The sequence below is a fragment of the Crinia signifera genome, chromosome 2 (genome assembly GCF_055691185.1).
Source record: "Crinia signifera chromosome 2, ASM5569118v1, whole genome shotgun sequence".
Lineage (NCBI taxonomy): Eukaryota > Metazoa > Chordata > Amphibia > Anura > Myobatrachidae > Crinia > Crinia signifera.
In genome coordinates this window covers 178,210,335-178,234,469 of record NC_139218.1, presented here as the reverse complement: position 1 = coordinate 178,234,469, position 24,135 = coordinate 178,210,335, and the positions used below count along the sequence as shown (strand labels likewise).

Genomic DNA, 24,135 nt, shown 5'->3' with positions numbered 1-24,135 from the left:
TCAAGTAAAACTACTAACCAGGCACAACACTGTTTAGCTGCCTAAAACAGATGGAATTGGGCCTAAGCAGTGTGGTAAAGATTTTGTTCAAGGATACAGTGTCTGTTTGACCCCTTCCATTTCTCTCTACTATTAATCCAAAGAAACAAAATTCAAATTTGAATGGCTACAGAAAAGAAGCATTTTCCAGAAATGTCAAAATTTCTACTGCACCTGGTGTTCCCATGTGGTCTCCCATTCAATTAATAACCAGGCCAAACACTGCTTAGCTGCAAAGACTGGACCTGATTGGGACTATCCAGTGTGATACAACTGTAGGTGAAGCCTATCAACTTTATGCCCCCTTATACTTATATCTACAAGTAATCTACTGAAAAAGTTTCCAAACTGTATTTTTGGAGATAAAAAAATCATGTGTTGGTAATGTAAAAAGACCTACAGGACCTGATACTAACCGGTGGTCTCAAATAAAACTACTAATCAGACACAGCACTGTTTAGCTGCCAAAAGCAGATGGAATGGGGCCTAAGTTGTGAGGTAAAGATTTTGTTCATGGATATATTGACTGTTTGACCCCTTCCTTTTCTCTATACTATTAATCCATTTGAACAGCTACAGAGAAGAAGCATTTTCCAGAAATGTCAAAATTCCTACTGCACCTGGTGTTCCCATTTGGTCTCCCATCCAAGTACTAACCAGGCCAACTGCTTAGCTGCCAAGACTGGACATGATTGGGACTATCCAGTGTGATACAGCTGGAGATGAAACCTATCAACTATTTTGCCCCCTTATACTTATATCTACAAGTGATCTACTGAAAAAGTTTCCAAACTGTATTGTTGGAGATAAAAAAAATCATGTGTTGGTAATGTAAAAAGACCTACAGAACCTGGTACTAACAGATGGTCTAAAATAAAACTACTCTCCCCAAAGAAAAAGTTATCAATTTGAATAGCTGGAGAAAAGAAGCATTTGCTAGTAATGTCAAAATTCCTACAGCACCTGGTGTTCCCATGTGGTCTTGTATCCAAGTACTAACCAGGCCTAACACTGCTAAGCTGTCAAGAATGGACATGATTGGAGCTATCCAGTGTGATACAGCTGTAGTTGAAGACTATCAACTTTTTTGCCCCCTTATACTTATATCTACAAGTAATCTACTGAAAAAGTTTCCAAACTGTATTGTTGGAGATAAAAAAAATCATGTGTCGGTAATGTAAAAAGACCTACAGGACCTGGTACTAACAGATGGTCTAAAATAAAACTACTCTCCCCAAAGAAAAAGTTATCAATTTGAATAGCTGGAGAAAATAAGCATTTGCTAGTAATGTCAAAATTCTTATAGCACCTGGTGTTCCAACGTGGTCTCTAACCCAAGTACTAACCAGGCCTAACACTGCTTAGCTGCCAAGATTGGACATGATTGGGCCTAGCCAGTATGGTACAGCTGTAGGTGAAGACTAGCAACGGTTTTGCCCTCTTCTACTTACAGGTATATCTACAAGTAATCTACTGAAAAAGTTTTCATACTGTATTGCTGGAGTTAAATAAAATAATGTGTTGGTAATGTAAAAAGACCTACAGGACCTGGTACTAGCTGGTGGTCTCAAGTAAAACTACTAACCAGGCACAACACTGTTTAGCTGCCAAAAACAGATGGAATTGGGCCTAAGCAGTGTGGTAAAGATTTTGTTCAAGGATACAGTGTCTGTTTGACCCCTTCCATTTCTCTCTACTATTAATCCAAAGAAACAAAATTCAAATTTGAATGGCTACAGAAAAGAAACATTTTCCAGAAATGTCAAAATTTCTACTGCACCTGGTGTTCCCATGTGGTCTCCCATTCAATTACTAACCAGGCCAAACACTGCTTAGCTGCAAAGACTGGACCTGATTGGGACTATCCAGTGTGATACAACTGTAGGTGAAGCCTATCAACTTTATGCCCCCTTATACTTATATCTACAAGTAATCTACTGAAAAAGTTTCCAAACTGTATTTTTGGAGATAAAAAAAATCATGTGTTGGTAATGTAAAAAGACCTACAGGACCTGATACTAACCGGTGGTCTCAAATAAAACTACTAATCAGACACAGCACTGTTTAGCTGCCAAAAGCAGATGGAATGGGGCCTAAGTTGTGAGGTAAAGATTTTGTTCATGGATATATTGTCTGTTTGACCCCTTCCTTTTCTCTATACTATTAATCCATTCGAACAAATTTGAATAGCTACAGAGAAGATGCATTTTCCAGAAATGTCAAAATTCCTACTGCACCTGGTGTTCCCATTTGGTCTCCCATCCAATTACTAACCAGGCCAACTGCTTAGCTGCCAAGACTGGACATGATTGGGACTATCCAGTATGATACAGCTGGAGATGAAAACTATCAACTATTTTGCCCCCTTATACTTATATCTACAAGTAATCTACTGAAAAAGTTTCCAAACTGTATTGTTGGAGATAAAAAAAATCATGTGTTGGTAATGTAAAAAGACCTACAGGACCTGATAGTAGCTGGTGTTCTCAAATAAAACTACTAATCAGACACAGCACTGTTTAGCTGCCAAAAGCAGATGGAATGGGTCCTAAGCAGTGTGGTAAAGATTTTGTTCATGGATATATTGTCTGTTTGACCCCTTCCTTTTCTCTATACAATTAATCCAAAGAAAAAAAAATCCAATTTGAATAGCTACAGAAAATAAGCATTTTCCAGAAATGTCAAAATTCCTACCGCACCTGGTGTTACCATGTGGTCTCCCATCCAAGTACTAACCAGGCAAAACACTGCTTAGCTGCCAAGACTGGACATGATTGGGACTATCCAGTGTGATACAGCTGGAGGTGAAAGCTATCAACATTTTGCCCACTTATACTTATATCTACAAGTAATCTACTGAAAAAGTTTCCAAACTGTAATGTTGGAGATAAAAAAAATCATGTGTCGGTAATGTAAAAAGACCTACAGGACCTGGTACTAACAGATGGTCTAAAATAAAACTACTCTTCCCCAAAGAAAAAGTTATCAATTTGAATAGCTGGAGAAAATAAGCATTTGCTAGTAATGTCAAAATTCCTACAGCACCAGGTGTTCCCATGTGGTCTCCAATCCAAGTACTAACCAGGCAATACACTGCTTAGCTGCATGGACTGGACATGATTGGGACTATCCAGTGTTAAACAGCTGGAGGTGAAAACTATCAACTATTTTGCCCCCTTATACTTATATCTACAAGTAATCTACTGAAAAAATTTTCAAACTCTATTGTTGGAGATAAAAAAATCATGTGTTGGTAATGTAAAAAGATCTACAGGACCTGGTACTAGCAGGTGGTCTCAAATAAAACTACTAACTAGGCACCAGCGCGGTCTAGCTGCCAAAAACAGCTGGAATTGGGCCTAAGCAGTGTGGTAAAGATGTTGTTCAAAGATACTGTGTCTGTTTGACCCCTTCCTTTTCTGTATAATATTAATCCAAAGAAAAAAAATCCAATTTGAATAGCTACAGAAAAGAAGCATTTTCCAGAAATGTAAAAATTCCTACTGCATCTGGTGTTCCCATGTGATCTCCCATCCAAGTACTAACCAGGCAAAACCCTGCTTAGCTGCCAAGACTGTACATGAGCGGGACTATCCAGAGTGATACAGCTGTATGAGAGGATTATCAACTTTTTTGCCCCCTTATACTTATATCTACAAGTAATCTACTGAAAAAGTTTCCAAACTGTATTGTTGGAGATAAAAAAATCATGTGTTGGTAATGTAAAAAGACCTACAGGACCTGGTGCTAGCAGATGGTCTAAAATAAAACTACTCTCCCCAAAGAAAAAGTTATCAATTTGAATAGCTGGAGAGAAGAAGCATTTGCTAGTAATGTCAAAATTCCTACCGCACCTGGTGTTCCCACGTGGTCTCCCATCCAAGTACTAACCAGGCCTAACACTGCTTAGCTGCCAAGATTGGACATGATTGGGCCTAGCCAGTGTGGTACAGCTGTAGGTGAAGACTGACAACGTTTTTGCCCTCTTCTACTTACTGTATATCTACAAGTAAACTACTGAAAAAGTTTCCAACTGTATTGTTGGAGTTAAATAAAATAATGTGTTGGTAATGTTAAAAGATCTACAGGACCTGGTACTAGCAGGTGGTCTCAAATAAAACAACTAACTAGGCACAGCGCGGTTTAGCTGCCAAAAACAGCTGGAATTGGGCCTAAGCAGTGTGGTAAAGATGTTGTTCAAAGATACAGTGTCTGTTTGACCCCTTCCTTTTCTCTATACTATTAATCCAAAGAAAAAAAATTCCAATTTGAATAGCTAAAGAAAAGAAGCATTTTCCAGAAATGTCAAAATTACTACTGCATCTGGTGTTCTAATGTGGTCTCCCATCCAAGTACTAACCAGGCAAAACACTGCTTAGCTGCCAAGACTGTACACGATCAGGACTATCCAGTATGATACAGCTGTCAACTTTTTTGCCCCCTTATACTTATATCTACAAGTAATCTACTGAATGAGTTTCCAAACTGTATTGTTGGAGATAAAAAAATCATGTGTTGGTAATGTAAAAAGACCTACAGGACCTGATAGTAGCCGGTGGTCTCAAATAAAACTACTCTCCATAAAGAAAAAGTTATCAATTTGAATAGCTGGAGAAAAGAAGCATTTGCTAGTAATGTCAAAATTCTTACAGCACCTGGTTTTACCACGTGGTCTCCCATCCAAGTACTAACCAGGCCCATCACTGCTTAGCTGCCAAGATTGGACATGATTGGGCCTAGCCAGTATGGTACAGCTGTAGGTGAAGACTAGCAACTGTTTTGCCCTCTTCTACTTACAGGTATATCTACAAGTAATCTACTGAAAAAGTTTGCAAACTGTATTGTTGGAGTTAAATAAAATAATGTGTTGGTAATGTAAAAAGACCTACAGGACCTGATAGTAGCCGGTGGTCTCAAATAAAACTACTAATCAGACACAGCACTGTTTAGCTGCCAAAAGCAGATGGAATGGGGCCTAAGAAGTGTGGTAAAGATTTTGTTCATGGATATATTGTCTGTTTGACCCCTTCCTTTTCTCTATACTATTAATCCAAAGGAAAAAAAAAAAAATCAAATTTGAATAGCTACAGAAAATAAGCATTTTCCAGAAATGTCAAAATTCCTACAGCACCTGGTGTTCCCATTTGGTCTCCCATCCAAGTAATAACCAGGCAAAACACTGCTTAGCTGCCAAGACTGGACATGATTGGGACTATCCAGTGTGATACAGCTGGAGGTGAAAACTATCAACTATTTTGCCCACTTATACTTATATCTACAAGTAATCTACTGAAAAAGTTTCCAAACTGTATTGTTGGAGATAAAAAAAATCATGTGTTGGTAATGTAAAAAGACCTACAGAACCTGGTACTAACAGATGGTCTAAAATAAAACTACTCTCCCCAAAAAAAAAGTTATCAATTTGAATAGCTGGAGAAAAGAAGCATTTGCTAGTAATGTCAAAATTCCTACAGCACCTGGTGTTCCCACGTAGTCTCCCATCCAAATACTAACCAGGCCTAACACTGCTTAGCTGTCAAGAATGGACATGATTGGAGCTATCCAGTGTGATACAGCTGTAGTTGAAGACTATCAACTTTTTTGCCCCCTTATACTTATATCTACAAGTAATCTACTGAAAAAGTTTCCAAACTGTATTGTTGGAGATAAAAAAATCATGTGTCGGTAATGTAAAAAGACCTACAGGACCTGGTACTAACAGATGGTCTAAAATAAAACTACTCTCCCCAAAGAAAAAGTTATCAATTTGAATAGCTGGAGAAAATAAGCATTTGCTAGTAATGTCAAAATTCTTATAGCACCTGGTGTTCCAACGTGGTCTCTAACCCAAGTACTAACCAGGCCTAACACTGCTTAGCTGCCAAGATTGGACATGATTGGGCCTAGCCAGTATGGTACAGCTGTAGGTGAAGACTAGCAACGGTTTTGCCCTCTTCTACTTACAGGTATATCTACAAGTAATCTACTGAAAAAGTTTTCATACTGTATTGCTGGAGTTAAATAAAATAATGTGTTGGTAATGTAAAAAGACCTACAGGACCTGGTACTAGCTGGTGGTCTCAAGTAAAACTACTAACCAGGCACAACACTGTTTAGCTGCCAAAAACAGATGGAATTGGGCCTAAGCAGTGTGGTAAAGATTTTCTTCAAGGATACAGTGTCTGTTTGACCCCTTCCATTTCTCTCTACTATTAATCCAAAGAAACAAAATTCAAATTTGAATAGCTACAGAAAAGAAGCATTTTCCAGAAATGTCAAAATTTCTACTGCACCTGGTGTTCCCATGTGGTCTCCCATTCAATTACTAACCAGGCCAAACACTGCTTAGCTGCAAAGACTGGACCTGATTGGGACTATCCAGTGTGATACAACTGTAGGTGAAGCCTATCAACTTTATGCCCCCTTATACTTATATCTACAAGTAATCTACTGAAAAAGTTTCCAAACTGTATTTTTGGAGATAAAAAAAATCATGTGTTGGTAATGTAAAAAGACCTACAGGACCTGATACTAACCGGTGGTCTCAAATAAAACTACTAATCAGACACAGCACTGTTTAGCTGCCAAAAGCAGATGGAATGGGGCCTAAGTTGTGAGGTAAAGATTTTGTTCATGGATATATTGTCTGTTTGACCCCTTCCTTTTCTCTATACTATTAATCCATTTGAACAGCTACAGAGAAGAAGCATTTTCCAGAAATGTCAAAATTCCTACTGCACCTGGTGTTCCCATTTGGTCTCCCATCCAATTACTAACCAGGCCAACTGCTTAGCTGCCAAGACTGGACATGATTGGGACTATCCAGTGTGATACAGCTGGAGTTGAAAACTATCAACTATTTTGCCCCCTTATACTTATATCTACAAGTTATCTACTGAAAAAGTTTCCAAACTGTATTGTTGGAGATAAAAAAAATCATGTGTTGGTAATGTAAAAAGACCTACAGAACCTGGTACTAACAGATGGTCTAAAATAAAACTACTCTCCCCAAAGAAAAAGTTATCAATTTGAATAGCTGGAGAAAAGAAGCATTTGCTAGTAATGTCAAAATTCCTACAGCACCTGGTGTTCCCACGTGTCCTCCTATCCAAGTACTAACCAGTCGTAACACTGCTTAGCTGTCAAGATTGGACATGATTGGGGCTATCCAATGTGATACAGCTGGAGGTGAAGACTATCAACATTTTGCCCCTTATACTTATATCTACAAGTAATCTACTGAAAAAGTTTCCAAACTGTATTGTTGGAGATAAAAAAAATCATGTGTTGGTAATGTAAAAAGACCTACAGGACCTGATAGTAGCCGGTGGTCTCAAATAAAACTACTAATCAGACACAGCACTGTTTAGCTGCCAAAAGCAGATGGAATGGGGCCTAAGAAGTGTGGTAAAGATTTTGTTCATGGATATATTGTCTGTTTGACCCCTTCCTTTTCTCTATACTATTAATCCAAAGGAAAAAAAAAAATCAAATTTGAATAGCTACAGAAAATAAGCATTTTCCAGAAATGTCAAAATTCCTACCGCACCTGGTGTTACCATGTGGTCTCCCATCCAAGTACTAACCAGGCAAAACACTGCTTAGCTGCCAAGACTGGACATGATTGGGACTATCCAGTGTGATACAGCTGGAGTTGAAAACTATCAACTATTTTGCCCCCTTATACTTATATCTACAAGTAATCTACTGAAAAAGTTTCTAAACTGTAATGTTGGAGATAAAAAAAATCATGTGTCGGTAATGTAAAAAGACCTACAGGACCTGGTACTAACAGATGGTCTAAAATAAAACTACTCTTCCCCAAAGAAAAAGTTATCAATTTGAATAGCTGGAGAAAAGAAGCATTTGCTAGTAATGTCAAAATTCCTACAGCACTTGGTGCTCCCATGTGGTCTCCCATCCAGGTACTAATCAGGCAATACACTGCTTAGCTGCATGGACTGGACATGATTGGGACTATCCAGTGTGAAACAGCTGGAGGTGAAAACTATCAACTATTTTGCCCCCTTATACTTATATCTACAAGTAATCTACTGAAAAAATTTCCAAACTCTATTGTTGGAGATAAAAAAATCATGTGTTGGTAATGTAAAAAGATCTACAGGACCTGGTACTAGCAGGTGGTCTCAAATAAAACTACTAACTAGGCACCAGCGCGGTTTAGCTGCCAAAAACAGCTGGAATTGGGCCTAAGCAGTGTGGTAAAGATGTTGTTCAAAGATACTGTGTCTGTTTGACGCCTTTCTTTTCTCTATACTATTAATCCAAAGAAAAAAAATCCAATTTGAATAGCTACAGAAAAGAAGCTTTTTCCAGAAATGTAAAAATTCCTACTGCATCTGGTGTTCCCATGTGATCTCGCATCCAAGTACTAACCAGACAAAACACTGCTTAGCTGCCAAGACTGTACATGATTGGGACTATCCAGAGTGATACAGCTGTAGGTGAGGATTATCAACTTTTTTGCCCCCTTATACTTATATCTACAAGTAATCTACTGAAAAGGTTTCCAAACTGTATTGTTGGAGATAAAAAAATCATGTGTCGGTAATGTAAAAAGACCTACAGGACCTGGTGCTAGCAGATGGTCTAAAATAAAACTACTCTCCCCAAAGAAAAAGTTATCAATTTGAATAGCTGGAGAAAAGAAGCATTTGCTAGTAATGTCAAAATGCTTACAGCACCTGCTGTTCCCACGTGGTCTCCCATCCAAGTACTAACCAGGCCTAACACTGCTTAGCTGCCAAGATTGGACATGATTGGGCCTAGCCAGTGTGGTACAGCTGTAGGTGAAGACTAACAACGTTTTTGCCCTCTTCTACTTACTGTATATCTACAAGTAATCTACAGAAAAAGTTTCCAAACTGTATTGTTGTAGTTAAAAAAAAGAATGTGTTGGTAATGTAAAAAGATCTACAGGACCTGGTACTAGTAGGTGGTCTCAAATAAAACTACTAACTAGGCACAGCGCGGTTTAGCTGCCAAAATCAGCTGGAATTGGGCCTAAGCAGTGTGGTAAAGATGTTGTTCAAAGATACAGTGTCTGTTTGACCCCTTCCTTTTCTCTATACTATTAATCCAAAGAAAAAAAATTCCAATTTGAATAGCTACAGAAAAGAAGCATTTTCCAGAAATGTCAAAATTACTACTGCATCTGGTGTTCTAATGTGGTCTCCCATCCAAGTACTAACCAGGCAAAACACTGCTTAGCTGCCAAGACTGTACACGATCGGGACTATCCAGTATGATACAGCTGTAGGTGAAGACTATCAACTTTTTTGCCCCCTTATACTTATATCTACAAGTAATCTACTGAAAGAGTTTCCAAACTGTATTGTTGGAGATAAAAAAATCATGTGTTGGTAATGTAAAAAGACCTACAGGACCTGGTACTAACAGATGGTCTAAAATAAAACTACTCTCCATAAAGAAAAAGTTATCAATTTGAATAGCTGGAGAAAAGAAGCATTTGCTAGTAATTTCAAAATTCTTACAGCACCTGGTTTTCCCACTTGGTCTCCCATCCAAGTACTAACCAGGCCTATCACTGCTTAGCTGCCAAGATTGGACATGATTGGGCCTAGCCAGTATTGTACAGCTGTAGGTGAAGACCAGCAACGGTTTTGCCCTCTTCTACTTACAGGTATATCTACAAGTAATCTACTGAAAAAGTTTGCAAACTGTATTGTTGGAGTTAAATAAAATAATGTGTTGGTAATGTAAAAAGACCTACAGGACCTGATACTAGCCGGTGGTCTCAAATAAAACTACTAATGAGACACAGCACTGTTTAGCTGCCAAAAGCAGATGGAATGGGTCCTAAGCAGTGTGGTAAAGATTTTGTTCATGGATATATTGTCTGTTTGACCCCTTCCTTTTCTCTATACTATTAATCCAAAGAAAACAAAATCCAATTTGAATAACTACAGAGAAGAAGCATTTTCCAGAAATGTCAAAATTCCTACTGCACCTGGGGTGAAATGTAATAGGGTGAGAGATTCAGAAAGTGAGAGATTTGGTAAGAAATCTCCAGTTTTTTTAAAGCGGCAATCATTCACACTGCAAAATCAAACTGGTTTTGCAGTGTGAATGATTGCCGCTTTAAAAAAACTGGAGATTTCTTACCAAATCTCTCACTTTCTGAATCTCTCAACCTATTACATTTCACCCCTGATGTTCCCATTTGGTCTCCCATCCAAGTACTAACCAGGCAAAACACTGCTTAGCTGCCAAGACTGGACATGATTGGGACTTTCCAGTGTGATACAGCTGGAGGTGAAAGCTATCAACATTTTGCCCACTTATACTTATATCTACAAGTAATCTACTGAAAAAGTTTCCAAACTGTAATGTTGGAGATAAAAAAAATCATGTGTCGGTAATGTAAAAAGACCTACAGGACCTGGTACTAACAGATGGTCTAAAATAAAACTACTCTTCCCCAAAGAAAAAGTTATCAATTTGAATAGCTGGAGAAAATAAGCATTTGCTAGTAATGTCAAAATTCCTACAGCACCTGGTGTTCCCATGTGGTCTCCCATCCAAGTACTAACCAGGCAATACACTGCTTAGCTGCATGGACTGGACATGATTGGGACTATCCAGTGTGAAACAGCTGGAGGTGAAAACTATCAACTATTTTGCCCCCTTATACTTATATCTACAAGTAATCTACTGAAAAAATTTCAAAACTCTATTGTTGGAGATAAAAAAATCATGTGTTGGTAATGTAAAAAGATCTACAGGACCTGGTACTAGCAGGTGGTCTCAAATAAAACTACTAACTAGGCACCAGGGCGGTTTAGCTGCCAAAAACAGCTGGAATTGGGCCTAAGCAGTGTGGTAAAGATGTTGTTCAAAGATACTGTGTCTGTTTGACCCCTTTCTTTTCTGTATAATATTAATCCAAAGAAAAAAAATCCAAATTGAATAGCTACAGAAAAGAAGCATTTTCCAGAAATGTAAAATTCCTACTGCATCTGGTGTTTCCATGTGATCTCCCATCCAAGTACTAACCAGGGAAAACCCTGCTTAGCTGCCAAGACTGTACATGATCGGGACTATCCAGAGTGATACAGCTGTATGAGAGGATTATCAACTTTTTTGCCCCCTTATACTTATATCTACAAGTTATCTACTGAAAAAGTTTCCAAACTGTATTGTTGGAGATAAAAAAATCATGTGTTGGTAATGTAAAAAGACCTACAGGACCTGGTGCTTGCAGATGGTCTAAAATAAAACTACTCTCCCCAAAGAAAAAGTTATCAATTTGAATAGCTGGAGAGAAGAAGCATTTGCTAGTAATGTCAAAATTCCTACCGCACCTGGTGTTCCCACGTGGTCTCCCATCCAAGTACTAACCAGGCCTAACTCTGCTTAGCTGCCAAGATTGGACATGATTGGGCATAGCCAGTGTGGTACAGCTGTAGGTGAAGACTGACAACGTTTTTGCCCTCTTCTACTTACTGTATATCTACAAGTAATCTACTGAAAAAGTTTCCAACTGTATTGTTGGAGTTAAATAAAATAATGTGTTGGTAATGTTAAAAGATCTACAGGACCTGGTACTAGCAGGTGGTCTCAAATAAAACAACTAACTAGGCACAGCGCGGTTTAGCTGCCAAAAACAGCTGGAATTGGGCCTAAGCAGTGTGGTAAAGATGTTGTTCAAAGATACAGTGTCTGTTTGACCCCTTCCTTTTCTTTATACTATTAATCCAAAGAAAAAAAATTCCAATTTGAATAGCTAAAGATAAGAAGCATTTTCCAGAAATGTCAAAATTCCTACCGCACCTGGTGTTACCATGTGGTCTCCCATCCAAGTACTAACCAGGCAAAACACTGCTTAGCTGCCAAGACTGGACATGATTGGGACTATCCAGTGTGATACAGCTGGAGTTGAAAACTATCAACTATTTTGCCCCCTTATACTTATATCTACAAGTAATCTACTGAAAAAGTTTCTAAACTGTAATGTTGGAGATAAAAAAAATCATGTGTCGGTAATGTAAAAAGACCTACAGGACCTGGTACTAACAGATGGTCTAAAATAAAACTACTCTTCCCCAAAGAAAAAGTTATCAATTTGAATAGCTGGAGAAAAGAAGCATTTGCTAGTAATGTCAAAATTCCTACAGCACTTGGTGCTCCCATGTGGTCTCCCATCCAGGTACTAATCAGGCAATACACTGCTTAGCTGCATGGACTGGACATGATTGGGACTATCCAGTGTGAAACAGCTGGAGGTGAAAACTATCAACTATTTTGCCCCCTTATACTTATATCTACAAGTAATCTACTGAAAAAATTTCCAAACTCTATTGTTGGAGATAAAAAAATCATGTGTTGGTAATGTAAAAAGATCTACAGGACCTGGTACTAGCAGGTGGTCTCAAATAAAACTACTAACTAGGCACCAGCGCGGTTTAGCTGCCAAAAACAGCTGGAATTGGGCCTAAGCAGTGTGGTAAAGATGTTGTTCAAAGATACTGTGTCTGTTTGACGCCTTTCTTTTCTCTATACTATTAATCCAAAGAAAAAAAATCCAATTTGAATAGCTACAGAAAAGAAGCTTTTTCCAGAAATGTAAAAATTCCTACTGCATCTGGTGTTCCCATGTGATCTCGCATCCAAGTACTAACCAGACAAAACACTGCTTAGCTGCCAAGACTGTACATGATTGGGACTATCCAGAGTGATACAGCTGTAGGTGAGGATTATCAACTTTTTTGCCCCCTTATACTTATATCTACAAGTAATCTACTGAAAAGGTTTCCAAACTGTATTGTTGGAGATAAAAAAATCATGTGTCGGTAATGTAAAAAGACCTACAGGACCTGGTGCTAGCAGATGGTCTAAAATAAAACTACTCTCCCCAAAGAAAAAGTTATCAATTTGAATAGCTGGAGAAAAGAAGCATTTGCTAGTAATGTCAAAATGCTTACAGCACCTGCTGTTCCCACGTGGTCTCCCATCCAAGTACTAACCAGGCCTAACACTGCTTAGCTGCCAAGATTGGACATGATTGGGCCTAGCCAGTGTGGTACAGCTGTAGGTGAAGACTAACAACGTTTTTGCCCTCTTCTACTTACTGTATATCTACAAGTAATCTACAGAAAAAGTTTCCAAACTGTATTGTTGTAGTTAAAAAAAAGAATGTGTTGGTAATGTAAAAAGATCTACAGGACCTGGTACTAGTAGGTGGTCTCAAATAAAACTACTAACTAGGCACAGCGCGGTTTAGCTGCCAAAATCAGCTGGAATTGGGCCTAAGCAGTGTGGTAAAGATGTTGTTCAAAGATACAGTGTCTGTTTGACCCCTTCCTTTTCTCTATACTATTAATCCAAAGAAAAAAAATTCCAATTTGAATAGCTACAGAAAAGAAGCATTTTCCAGAAATGTCAAAATTACTACTGCATCTGGTGTTCTAATGTGGTCTCCCATCCAAGTACTAACCAGGCAAAACACTGCTTAGCTGCCAAGACTGTACACGATCGGGACTATCCAGTATGATACAGCTGTAGGTGAAGACTATCAACTTTTTTGCCCCCTTATACTTATATCTACAAGTAATCTACTGAAAGAGTTTCCAAACTGTATTGTTGGAGATAAAAAAATCATGTGTTGGTAATGTAAAAAGACCTACAGGACCTGGTACTAACAGATGGTCTAAAATAAAACTACTCTCCATAAAGAAAAAGTTATCAATTTGAATAGCTGGAGAAAAGAAGCATTTGCTAGTAATTTCAAAATTCTTACAGCACCTGGTTTTCCCACTTGGTCTCCCATCCAAGTACTAACCAGGCCTATCACTGCTTAGCTGCCAAGATTGGACATGATTGGGCCTAGCCAGTATTGTACAGCTGTAGGTGAAGACCAGCAACGGTTTTGCCCTCTTCTACTTACAGGTATATCTACAAGTAATCTACTGAAAAAGTTTGCAAACTGTATTGTTGGAGTTAAATAAAATAATGTGTTGGTAATGTAAAAAGACCTACAGGACCTGATACTAGCCGGTGGTCTCAAATAAAACTACTAATGAGACACAGCACTGTTTAGCTGCCAAAAGCAGATGGAATGGGTCCTAAGCAGTGTGGTAAAGATTTTGTTCATGGATATATTGTCTGTTTGACCCCTTCCTTTTCTCTATACTATTAATCCAAAGAAAACAAAATCCAATTTGAATAACTACAGAGAAGAAGCATTTTCCAGAAATGTCAAAATTCCTACTGCACCTGGGGTGAAATGTAATAGGGTGAGAGATTCAGAAAGTGAGAGATTTGGTAAGAAATCTCCAGTTTTTTTAAAGCGGCAATCATTCACACTGCAAAATCAAACTGGTTTTGCAGTGTGAATGATTGCCGCTTTAAAAAAACTGGAGATTTCTTACCAAATCTCTCACTTTCTGAATCTCTCAACCTATTACATTTCACCCCTGATGTTCCCATTTGGTCTCCCATCCAAGTACTAACCAGGCAAAACACTGCTTAGCTGCCAAGACTGGACATGATTGGGACTTTCCAGTGTGATACAGCTGGAGGTGAAAGCTATCAACATTTTGCCCACTTATACTTATATCTACAAGTAATCTACTGAAAAAGTTTCCAAACTGTAATGTTGGAGATAAAAAAAATCATGTGTCGGTAATGTAAAAAGACCTACAGGACCTGGTACTAACAGATGGTCTAAAATAAAACTACTCTTCCCCAAAGAAAAAGTTATCAATTTGAATAGCTGGAGAAAATAAGCATTTGCTAGTAATGTCAAACTTCCTACAGCACCTGGTGTTCCCATGTGGTCTCCCATCCAAGTACTAACCAGGCAATACACTGCTTAGCTGCATGGACTGGACATGATTGGGACTATCCAGTGTGAAACAGCTGGAGGTGAAAACTATCAACTATTTTGCCCCCTTATACTTATATCTACAAGTAATCTACTGAAAAAATTTCCAAACTCTATTGTTGGAGATAAAAAAATCATGTGTTGGTAATGTAAAAAGATCTACAGGACCTGGTACTAGCAGGTGGTCTCAAATAAAACTACTAACTAGGCACCAGGGCGGTTTAGCTGCCAAAAACAGCTGGAATTGGGCCTAAGCAGTGTGGTAAAGATGTTGTTCAAAGATACTGTGTCTGTTTGACCCCTTTCTTTTCTGTATAATATTAATCCAAAGAAAAAAAATCCAAATTGAATAGCTACAGAAAAGAAGCATTTTCCAGAAATGTAAAATTCCTACTGCATCTGGTGTTTCCATGTGATCTCCCATCCAAGTACTAACCAGGGAAAACCCTGCTTAGCTGCCAAGACTGTACATGATCGGGACTATCCAGAGTGATACAGCTGTATGAGAGGATTATCAACTTTTTTGCCCCCTTATACTTATATCTACAAGTTATCTACTGAAAAAGTTTCCAAACTGTATTGTTGGAGATAAAAAAATCATGTGTTGGTAATGTAAAAAGACCTACAGGACCTGGTGCTTGCAGATGGTCTAAAATAAAACTACTCTCCCCAAAGAAAAAGTTATCAATTTGAATAGCTGGAGAGAAGAAGCATTTGCTAGTAATGTCAAAATTCCTACCGCACCTGGTGTTCCCACGTGGTCTCCCATCCAAGTACTAACCAGGCCTAACTCTGCTTAGCTGCCAAGATTGGACATGATTGGGCATAGCCAGTGTGGTACAGCTGTAGGTGAAGACTGACAACGTTTTTGCCCTCTTCTACTTACTGTATATCTACAAGTAATCTACTGAAAAAGTTTCCAACTGTATTGTTGGAGTTAAATAAAATCATGTGTTGGTAATGTAAAAAGACCTACAGGACCTGATAGTAGCTGGTGTTCTCAAATAAAACTACTAATCAGACACAGCACTGTTTAGCTGCCAAAAGCAGATGGAATGGGGCCTAAGAAGTGTGGTAAAGATTTTGTTCATGGATATATTGTCTGTTTGACCCCTTCCTTTTCTCTATACTATTAATCCAAAGGAAAAAAAAAATCAAATTTGAATAGCTACAGAAAATAAGCATTTTCCAGAAATGTCAAAATTCCTACCGCACCTGGTGTTACCATGTGGTCTCCCATCCAAGTACTAACCAGGCAAAACACTGCTTAGCTGCCAAGACTGGACATGATTGGGACTATCCAGTGTGATACAGCTGGAGGTGAAAACTATCAACTATTTTGCCCCCTTATACTTATATCTACAAGTAATCTACTGAAAAAGTTTCCAAACTGTAATGTTGGAGATAAAAAAAATCATGTGTCGGTAATGTAAAAAGACCTACAGGACCTGGTACTAACAGATGGTCTAAAATAAAGCTACTCTTCCCCAAAGAAAAAGTTATCAATTTGAATAGCTGGAGAAAAGAAGCATTTGCTAGTAATGTCAAAATTCCTACAGCACCTGGTGTTCCCATGTGGTCTCCCATCCAAGTACTAACCAGGCCTAACACTGCTTAGCTGCCAAGATTGGACATGATTGGGCCTAGCCAGTGTGGTACAGTTGTAGGTGAAGACTAACAACGTTTTTGCCCTCTTCTACTTACTGTATATCTACAAGTAATCTACAGAAAAAGTTTCCAAACTGTATTGTTGTAGTTAAAAAAAAGAATGTGTTGGTAATGTAAAAAGATCTACAGGACCTGGTACTAGTAGGTGGTCTCAAATAAAACTACTAACTAGGCACAGCGCGGTTTAGCTGCCAAAATCAGCTGGAATTGGGCCTAAGCAGTGTGGTAAAGATGTTCAAAGATACAGTGTCTGTTTGACCCCTTCCTTTTCTCTATACTATTAATCCAAAGAAAAAAAATTCCAATTTGAATAGCTGCAGAAAATAAGCATTTTCCAGAAATGTCAAAATTATTACTGCATCTGGTGTTCTAATGTGGTCTCCCATCCAAGTACTAACCAGGCAAAACACTGCTTAACTACCAAGACTGTACACGATCGAGACTATCCAGTATGATACAGCTGTAGGTAAAGACTATCAACTTTTTTGCCCCCTTATACTTATATCTACAAGTAATCTACTGAAAGAGTTTCCAAACTGTATTGTTGGAGATAAAAAAATCATGTGTTGGTAATGTAAAAAGACCTACAGGACCTGGTACTAACAGATGGTCTAAAATAAAACTACTCTCCATAAAGAAAAAGTTATCAATTTGAATAGCTGGAGAAAAGAAGCATTTGCTAGTAATGTCAAAATTCTTACAGCACCTGGTTTTCCCACGTGGTCTCCCATCCAAGTACTAACCAGGCCTATCACTGCTTAGCTGCCAAGATTGTACATGATTGGGCCTAGCCAGTATTGTACAGCTGTAGGTGAAGACCAGCAACGGTTTTGCCCTCTTCTACTTACAGGTATACAAGTAATCTACTGAAAAAGTTTGCAAACTGTATTGTTGGAGTTAAATAAAATAATGTGTTGGTAATGTAAAAAGACCTACAGGACCTGATACTAGCCGGTGGTCTCAAATAAAACTACTAATCAGACACAGCACTGTTTAGCTGCCAAAAGCAGATGGAATGGGTCCTAAGCAGTGTGGTAAAGATTTTGTTCATGGATATATTGTCTGTTTGACCCCTTCCTTTTCTCTATACAATTAATCCAAAGAAAAAAAAATCCAATTTGAATAACTACAGAGAAGAAGCATTTTCCAGAAATGTCAAAATTCCTACTGCACCTGGTGTTCCCATTTGGTCTCCCATCCAAGTACTAACCAGGCAAAACACTGCTTAGCTGCCAAGACTGGACATGATTGGGACTATCCAGTGTGATACAGCTGGAGGTGAAAGCTATCAACATTTTGCCCACTTATACTTATATCTACAAGTAATCTACTGAAAAAGTTTCCAAACTGTAATGTTGGAGATAAAAAAAATCATGTGTCGGTAATGTAAAAAGACCTACAGGACCTGGTACTAACAGATGGTCTAAAATAAAACTACTCTTCCCCAAAGAAAAAGTTATCAATTTGAATAGCTGGAGAAAATAAGCATTTGCTAGTAATGTCAAAATTCCTACAGCACCAGGTGTTCCCATGTGGTCTCCAATCCAAGTACTAACCAGGCAATACACTGCTTAGCTGCATGGACTGGACATGATTGGGACTATCCAGTGTTAAACAGCTGGAGGTGAAAACTATCAACTATTTTGCCCCCTTATACTTATATCTACAAGTAATCTACTGAAAAAATTTTCAAACTCTATTGTTGGAGATAAAAAAATCATGTGTTGGTAATGTAAAAAGATCTACAGGACCTGGTACTAGCAGGTGGTCTCAAATAAAACTACTAACTAGGCACCAGCGCGGTCTAGCTGCCAAAAACAGCTGGAATTGGGCCTAAGCAGTGTGGTAAAGATGTTGTTCAAAGATACTGTGTCTGTTTGACCCCTTCCTTTTCTGTATAATATTAATCCAAAGAAAAAAAATCCAATTTGAATAGCTACAGAAAAGAAGCATTTTCCAGAAATGTAAAAATTCCTACTGCATCTGGTGTTCCCATGTGATCTCCCATCCAAGTACTAACCAGGCAAAACCCTGCTTAGCTGCCAAGACTGTACATGAGCGGGACTATCCAGAGTGATACAGCTGTATGAGAGGATTATCAACTTTTTTGCCCCCTTATACTTATATCTACAAGTAATCTACTGAAAAAGTTTCCAAACTGTATTGTTGGAGATAAAAAAATCATGTGTTGGTAATGTAAAAAGACCTACAGGACCTGGTGCTAGCAGATGGTCTAAAATAAAACTACTCTCCCCAAAGAAAAAGTTATCAATTTGAATAGCTGGAGAGAAGAAGCATTTGCTAGTAATGTCAAAATTCCTACCGCACCTGGTGTTCCCACGTGGTCTCCCATCCAAGTACTAACCAGGCCTAACACTGCTTAGCTGCCAAGATTGGACATGATTGGGCCTAGCCAGTGTGGTACAGCTGTAGGTGAAGACTGACAACGTTTTTGCCCTCTTCTACTTACTGTATATCTACAAGTAAACTACTGAAAAAGTTTCCAACTGTATTGTTGGAGTTAAATAAAATAATGTGTTGGTAATGTTAAAAGATCTACAGGACCTGGTACTAGCAGGTGGTCTCAAATAAAACAATTAACTAGGCACAGCGCGGTTTAGCTGCCAAAAACAGCTGGAATTGGGCCTAAGCAGTGTGGTAAAGATGTTGTTCAAAGATACAGTGTCTGTTTGACCCCTTCCTTTTCTCTATACTATTAATCCAAAGAAAAAAAATTCCAATTTGAATAGCTAAAGAAAAGAAGCATTTTCCAGAAATGTCAAAATTACTACTGCATCTGGTGTTCTAATGTGGTCTCCCATCCAAGTACTAACCAGGCAAAACACTGCTTAGCTGCCAAGACTGTACACGATCAGGACTATCCAGTATGATACAGCTGTCAACTTTTTTGCCCCCTTATACTTATATCTACAAGTAATCTACTGAATGAGTTTCCAAACTGTATTGTTGGAGATAAAAAAATCATGTGTTGGTAATGTAAAAAGACCTACAGGACCTGATAGTAGCCGGTGGTCTCAAATAAAACTACTCTCCATAAAGAAAAAGTTATCAATTTGAATAGCTGGAGAAAAGAAGCATTTGCTAGTAATGTCAAAATTCTTACAGCACCTGGTTTTACCACGTGGTCTCCCATCCAAGTACTAACCAGGCCCATCACTGCTTAGCTGCCAAGATTGGACATGATTGGGCCTAGCCAGTATGGTACAGCTGTAGGTGAAGACTAGCAACTGTTTTGCCCTCTTCTACTTACAGGTATATCTACAAGTAATCTACTGAAAAAGTTTGCAAACTGTATTGTTGGAGTTAAATAAAATAATGTGTTGGTAATGTAAAAAGACCTACAGGACCTGATAGTAGCCGGTGGTCTCAAATAAAACTACTAATCAGACACAGCACTGTTTAGCTGCCAAAAGCAGATGGAATGGGGCCTAAGAAGTGTGGTAAAGATTTTGTTCATGGATATATTGTCTGTTTGACCCCTTCCTTTTCTCTATACTATTAATCCAAAGGAAAAAAAAAAAATCAAATTTGAATAGCTACAGAAAATAAGCATTTTCCAGAAATGTCAAAATTCCTACAGCACCTGGTGTTCCCATTTGGTCTCCCATCCAAGTAATAACCAGGCAAAACACTGCTTAGCTGCCAAGACTGGACATGATTGGGACTATCCAGTGTGATACAGCTGGAGGTGAAAACTATCAACTATTTTGCCCACTTATACTTATATCTACAAGTAATCTACTGAAAAAGTTTCCAAACTGTATTGTTGGAGATAAAAAAAATCATGTGTTGGTAATGTAAAAAGACCTACAGAACCTGGTACTAACAGATGGTCTAAAATAAAACTACTCTCCCCAAAAAAAAAGTTATCAATTTGAATAGCTGGAGAAAAGAAGCATTTGCTAGTAATGTCAAAATTCCTACAGCACCTGGTGTTCCCACGTAGTCTCCCATCCAAATACTAACCAGGCCTAACACTGCTTAGCTGTCAAGAATGGACATGATTGGAGCTATCCAGTGTGATACAGCTGTAGTTGAAGACTATCAACTTTTTTGCCCCCTTATACTTATATCTACAAGTAATCTACTGAAAAAGTTTCCAAACTGTATTGTTGGAGATAAAAAAATCATGTGTCGGTAATGTAAAAAGACCTACAGGACCTGGTACTAACAGATGGTCTAAAATAAAACTACTCTCCCCAAAGAAAAAGTTATCAATTTGAATAGCTGGAGAAAATAAGCATTTGCTAGTAATGTCAAAATTCTTATAGCACCTGGTGTTCCAACGTGGTCTCTAACCCAAGTACTAACCAGGCCTAACACTGCTTAGCTGCCAAGATTGGACATGATTGGGCCTAGCCAGTATGGTACAGCTGTAGGTGAAGACTAGCAACGGTTTTGCCCTCTTCTACTTACAGGTATATCTACAAGTAATCTACTGAAAAAGTTTTCATACTGTATTGCTGGAGTTAAATAAAATAATGTGTTGGTAATGTAAAAAGACCTACAGGACCTGGTACTAGCTGGTGGTCTCAAGTAAAACTACTAACCAGGCACAACACTGTTTAGCTGCCAAAAACAGATGGAATTGGGCCTAAGCAGTGTGGTAAAGATTTTCTTCAAGGATACAGTGTCTGTTTGACCCCTTCCATTTCTCTCTACTATTAATCCAAAGAAACAAAATTCAAATTTGAATAGCTACAGAAAAGAAGCATTTTCCAGAAATGTCAAAATTTCTACTGCACCTGGTGTTCCCATGTGGTCTCCCATTCAATTACTAACCAGGCCAAACACTGCTTAGCTGCAAAGACTGGACCTGATTGGGACTATCCAGTGTGATACAACTGTAGGTGAAGCCTATCAACTTTATGCCCCCTTATACTTATATCTACAAGTAATCTACTGAAAAAGTTTCCAAACTGTATTTTTGGAGATAAAAAAAATCATGTGTTGGTAATGTAAAAAGACCTACAGGACCTGATACTAACCGGTGGTCTCAAATAAAACTACTAATCAGACACAGCACTGTTTAGCTGCCAAAAGCAGATGGAATGGGGCCTAAGTTGTGAGGTAAAGATTTTGTTCATGGATATATTGTCTGTTTGACCCCTTCCTTTTCTCTATACTATTAAAACATTTGAACAGCTACAGAGAAGAAGCATTTTCCAGAAATGTCAAAATTCCTACTGCACCTGGTGTTCCCATTTGGTCTCCCATCCAATTACTAACCAGGCCAACTGCTTAGCTGCCAAGACTGGACATGATTGGGACTATCCAGTGTGATACAGCTGGAGTTGAAAACTATCAACTATTTTGCCCCCTTATACTTATATCTACAAGTTATCTACTGAAAAAGTTTCCAAACTGTATTGTTGGAGATAAAAAAAATCATGTGTTGGTAATGTAAAAAGACCTACAGAACCTGGTACTAACAGATGGTCTAAAATAAAACTACTCTCCCCAAAGAAAAAGTTATCAATTTGAATAGCTGGAGAAAAGAAGCATTTGCTAGTAATGTCAAAATTCCTACAGCACCTGGTGTTCCCACGTGTCCTCCTATCCAAGTACTAACCAGTCGTAACACTGCTTAGCTGTCAAGATTGGACATGATTGGGGCTATCCAATGTGATACAGCTGGAGGTGAAGACTATCAACATTTTGCCCCTTATACTTATATCTACAAGTAATCTACTGAAAAAGTTTCCAAACTGTATTGTTGGAGATAAAAAAAATCATGTGTTGGTAATGTAAAAAGACCTACAGGACCTGATAGTAGCCGGTGGTCTCAAATAAAACTACTAATCAGACACAGCACTGTTTAGCTGCCAAAAGCAGATGGAATGGGGCCTAAGAAGTGTGGTAAAGATTTTGTTCATGGATATATTGTCTGTTTGACCCCTTCCTTTTCTCTATACTATTAATCCAAAGGAAAAAAAAAAATCAAATTTGAATAGCTACAGAAAATAAGCATTTTCCAGAAATGTCAAAATTCCTACCGCACCTGGTGTTACCATGTGGTCTCCCATCCAAGTACTAACCAGGCAAAACACTGCTTAGCTGCCAAGACTGGACATGATTGGGACTATCCAGTGTGATACAGCTGGAGTTGAAAACTATCAACTATTTTGCCCCCTTATACTTATATCTACAAGTAATCTACTGAAAAAGTTTCTAAACTGTAATGTTGGAGATAAAAAAAATCATGTGTCGGTAATGTAAAAAGACCTACAGGACCTGGTACTAACAGATGGTCTAAAATAAAACTACTCTTCCCCAAAGAAAAAGTTATCAATTTGAATAGCTGGAGAAAAGAAGCATTTGCTAGTAATGTCAAAATTCCTACAGCACTTGGTGCTCCCATGTGGTCTCCCATCCAGGTACTAATCAGGCAATACACTGCTTAGCTGCATGGACTGGACATGATTGGGACTATCCAGTGTGAAACAGCTGGAGGTGAAAACTATCAACTATTTTGCCCCCTTATACTTATATCTACAAGTAATCTACTGAAAAAATTTCCAAACTCTATTGTTGGAGATAAAAAAATCATGTGTTGGTAATGTAAAAAGATCTACAGGACCTGGTACTAGCAGGTGGTCTCAAATAAAACTACTAACTAGGCACCAGCGCGGTTTAGCTGCCAAAAACAGCTGGAATTGGGCCTAAGCAGTGTGGTAAAGATGTTGTTCAAAGATACTGTGTCTGTTTGACGCCTTTCTTTTCTCTATACTATTAATCCAAAGAAAAAAAATCCAATTTGAATAGCTACAGAAAAGAAGCTTTTTCCAGAAATGTAAAAATTCCTACTGCATCTGGTGTTCCCATGTGATCTCGCATCCAAGTACTAACCAGACAAAACACTGCTTAGCTGCCAAGACTGTACATGATTGGGACTATCCAGAGTGATACAGCTGTAGGTGAGGATTATCAACTTTTTTGCCCCCTTATACTTATATCTACAAGTAATCTACTGAAAAGGTTTCCAAACTGTATTGTTGGAGATAAAAAAATCATGTGTCGGTAATGTAAAAAGACCTACAGGACCTGGTGCTAGCAGATGGTCTAAAATAAAACTACTCTCCCCAAAGAAAAAGTTATCAATTTGAATAGCTGGAGAAAAGAAGCATTTGCTAGTAATGTCAAAATGCTTACAGCACCTGCTGTTCCCACGTGGTCTCCCATCCAAGTACTAACCAGGCCTAACACTGCTTAGCTGCCAAGATTGGACATGATTGGGCCTAGCCAGTGTGGTACAGCTGTAGGTGAAGACTAACAACGTTTTTGCCCTCTTCTACTTACTGTATATCTACAAGTAATCTACAGAAAAAGTTTCCAAACTGTATTGTTGTAGTTAAAAAAAAGAATGTGTTGGTAATGTAAAAAGATCTACAGGACCTGGTACTAGTAGGTGGTCTCAAATAAAACTACTAACTAGGCACAGCGCGGTTTAGCTGCCAAAATCAGCTGGAATTGGGCCTAAGCAGTGTGGTAAAGATGTTGTTCAAAGATACAGTGTCTGTTTGACCCCTTCCTTTTCTCTA

The 24,135-nt window shown here is 38.4% G+C and overlaps 8 pseudogenes; all 8 read right to left on the bottom strand.

The window, feature by feature from the left end:
* Window positions 1-3,881: 3,881 nt before the first annotated feature.
* On the bottom strand, window positions 3,882-4,000 carry LOC146061081 (5S ribosomal RNA; annotated as a pseudogene).
* A 4,732-nt stretch (window positions 4,001-8,732) lies between these two features.
* Window positions 8,733-8,851, bottom strand: LOC146061707 (5S ribosomal RNA; annotated as a pseudogene).
* A 2,521-nt stretch (window positions 8,852-11,372) lies between these two features.
* On the bottom strand, window positions 11,373-11,491 carry LOC146061058 (5S ribosomal RNA; annotated as a pseudogene).
* Window positions 11,492-12,997: 1,506 nt separating this feature from the next.
* On the bottom strand, window positions 12,998-13,116 carry LOC146061696 (5S ribosomal RNA; annotated as a pseudogene).
* Window positions 13,117-15,637: 2,521 nt separating this feature from the next.
* Window positions 15,638-15,756, bottom strand: LOC146061046 (5S ribosomal RNA; annotated as a pseudogene).
* Window positions 15,757-16,455: 699 nt separating this feature from the next.
* On the bottom strand, window positions 16,456-16,574 carry LOC146061000 (5S ribosomal RNA; annotated as a pseudogene).
* Window positions 16,575-18,889: 2,315 nt separating this feature from the next.
* LOC146061070 (5S ribosomal RNA) lies at window positions 18,890-19,008 on the bottom strand (annotated as a pseudogene).
* A 4,731-nt stretch (window positions 19,009-23,739) lies between these two features.
* On the bottom strand, window positions 23,740-23,858 carry LOC146061685 (5S ribosomal RNA; annotated as a pseudogene).
* Window positions 23,859-24,135: the final 277 nt, after the last annotated feature.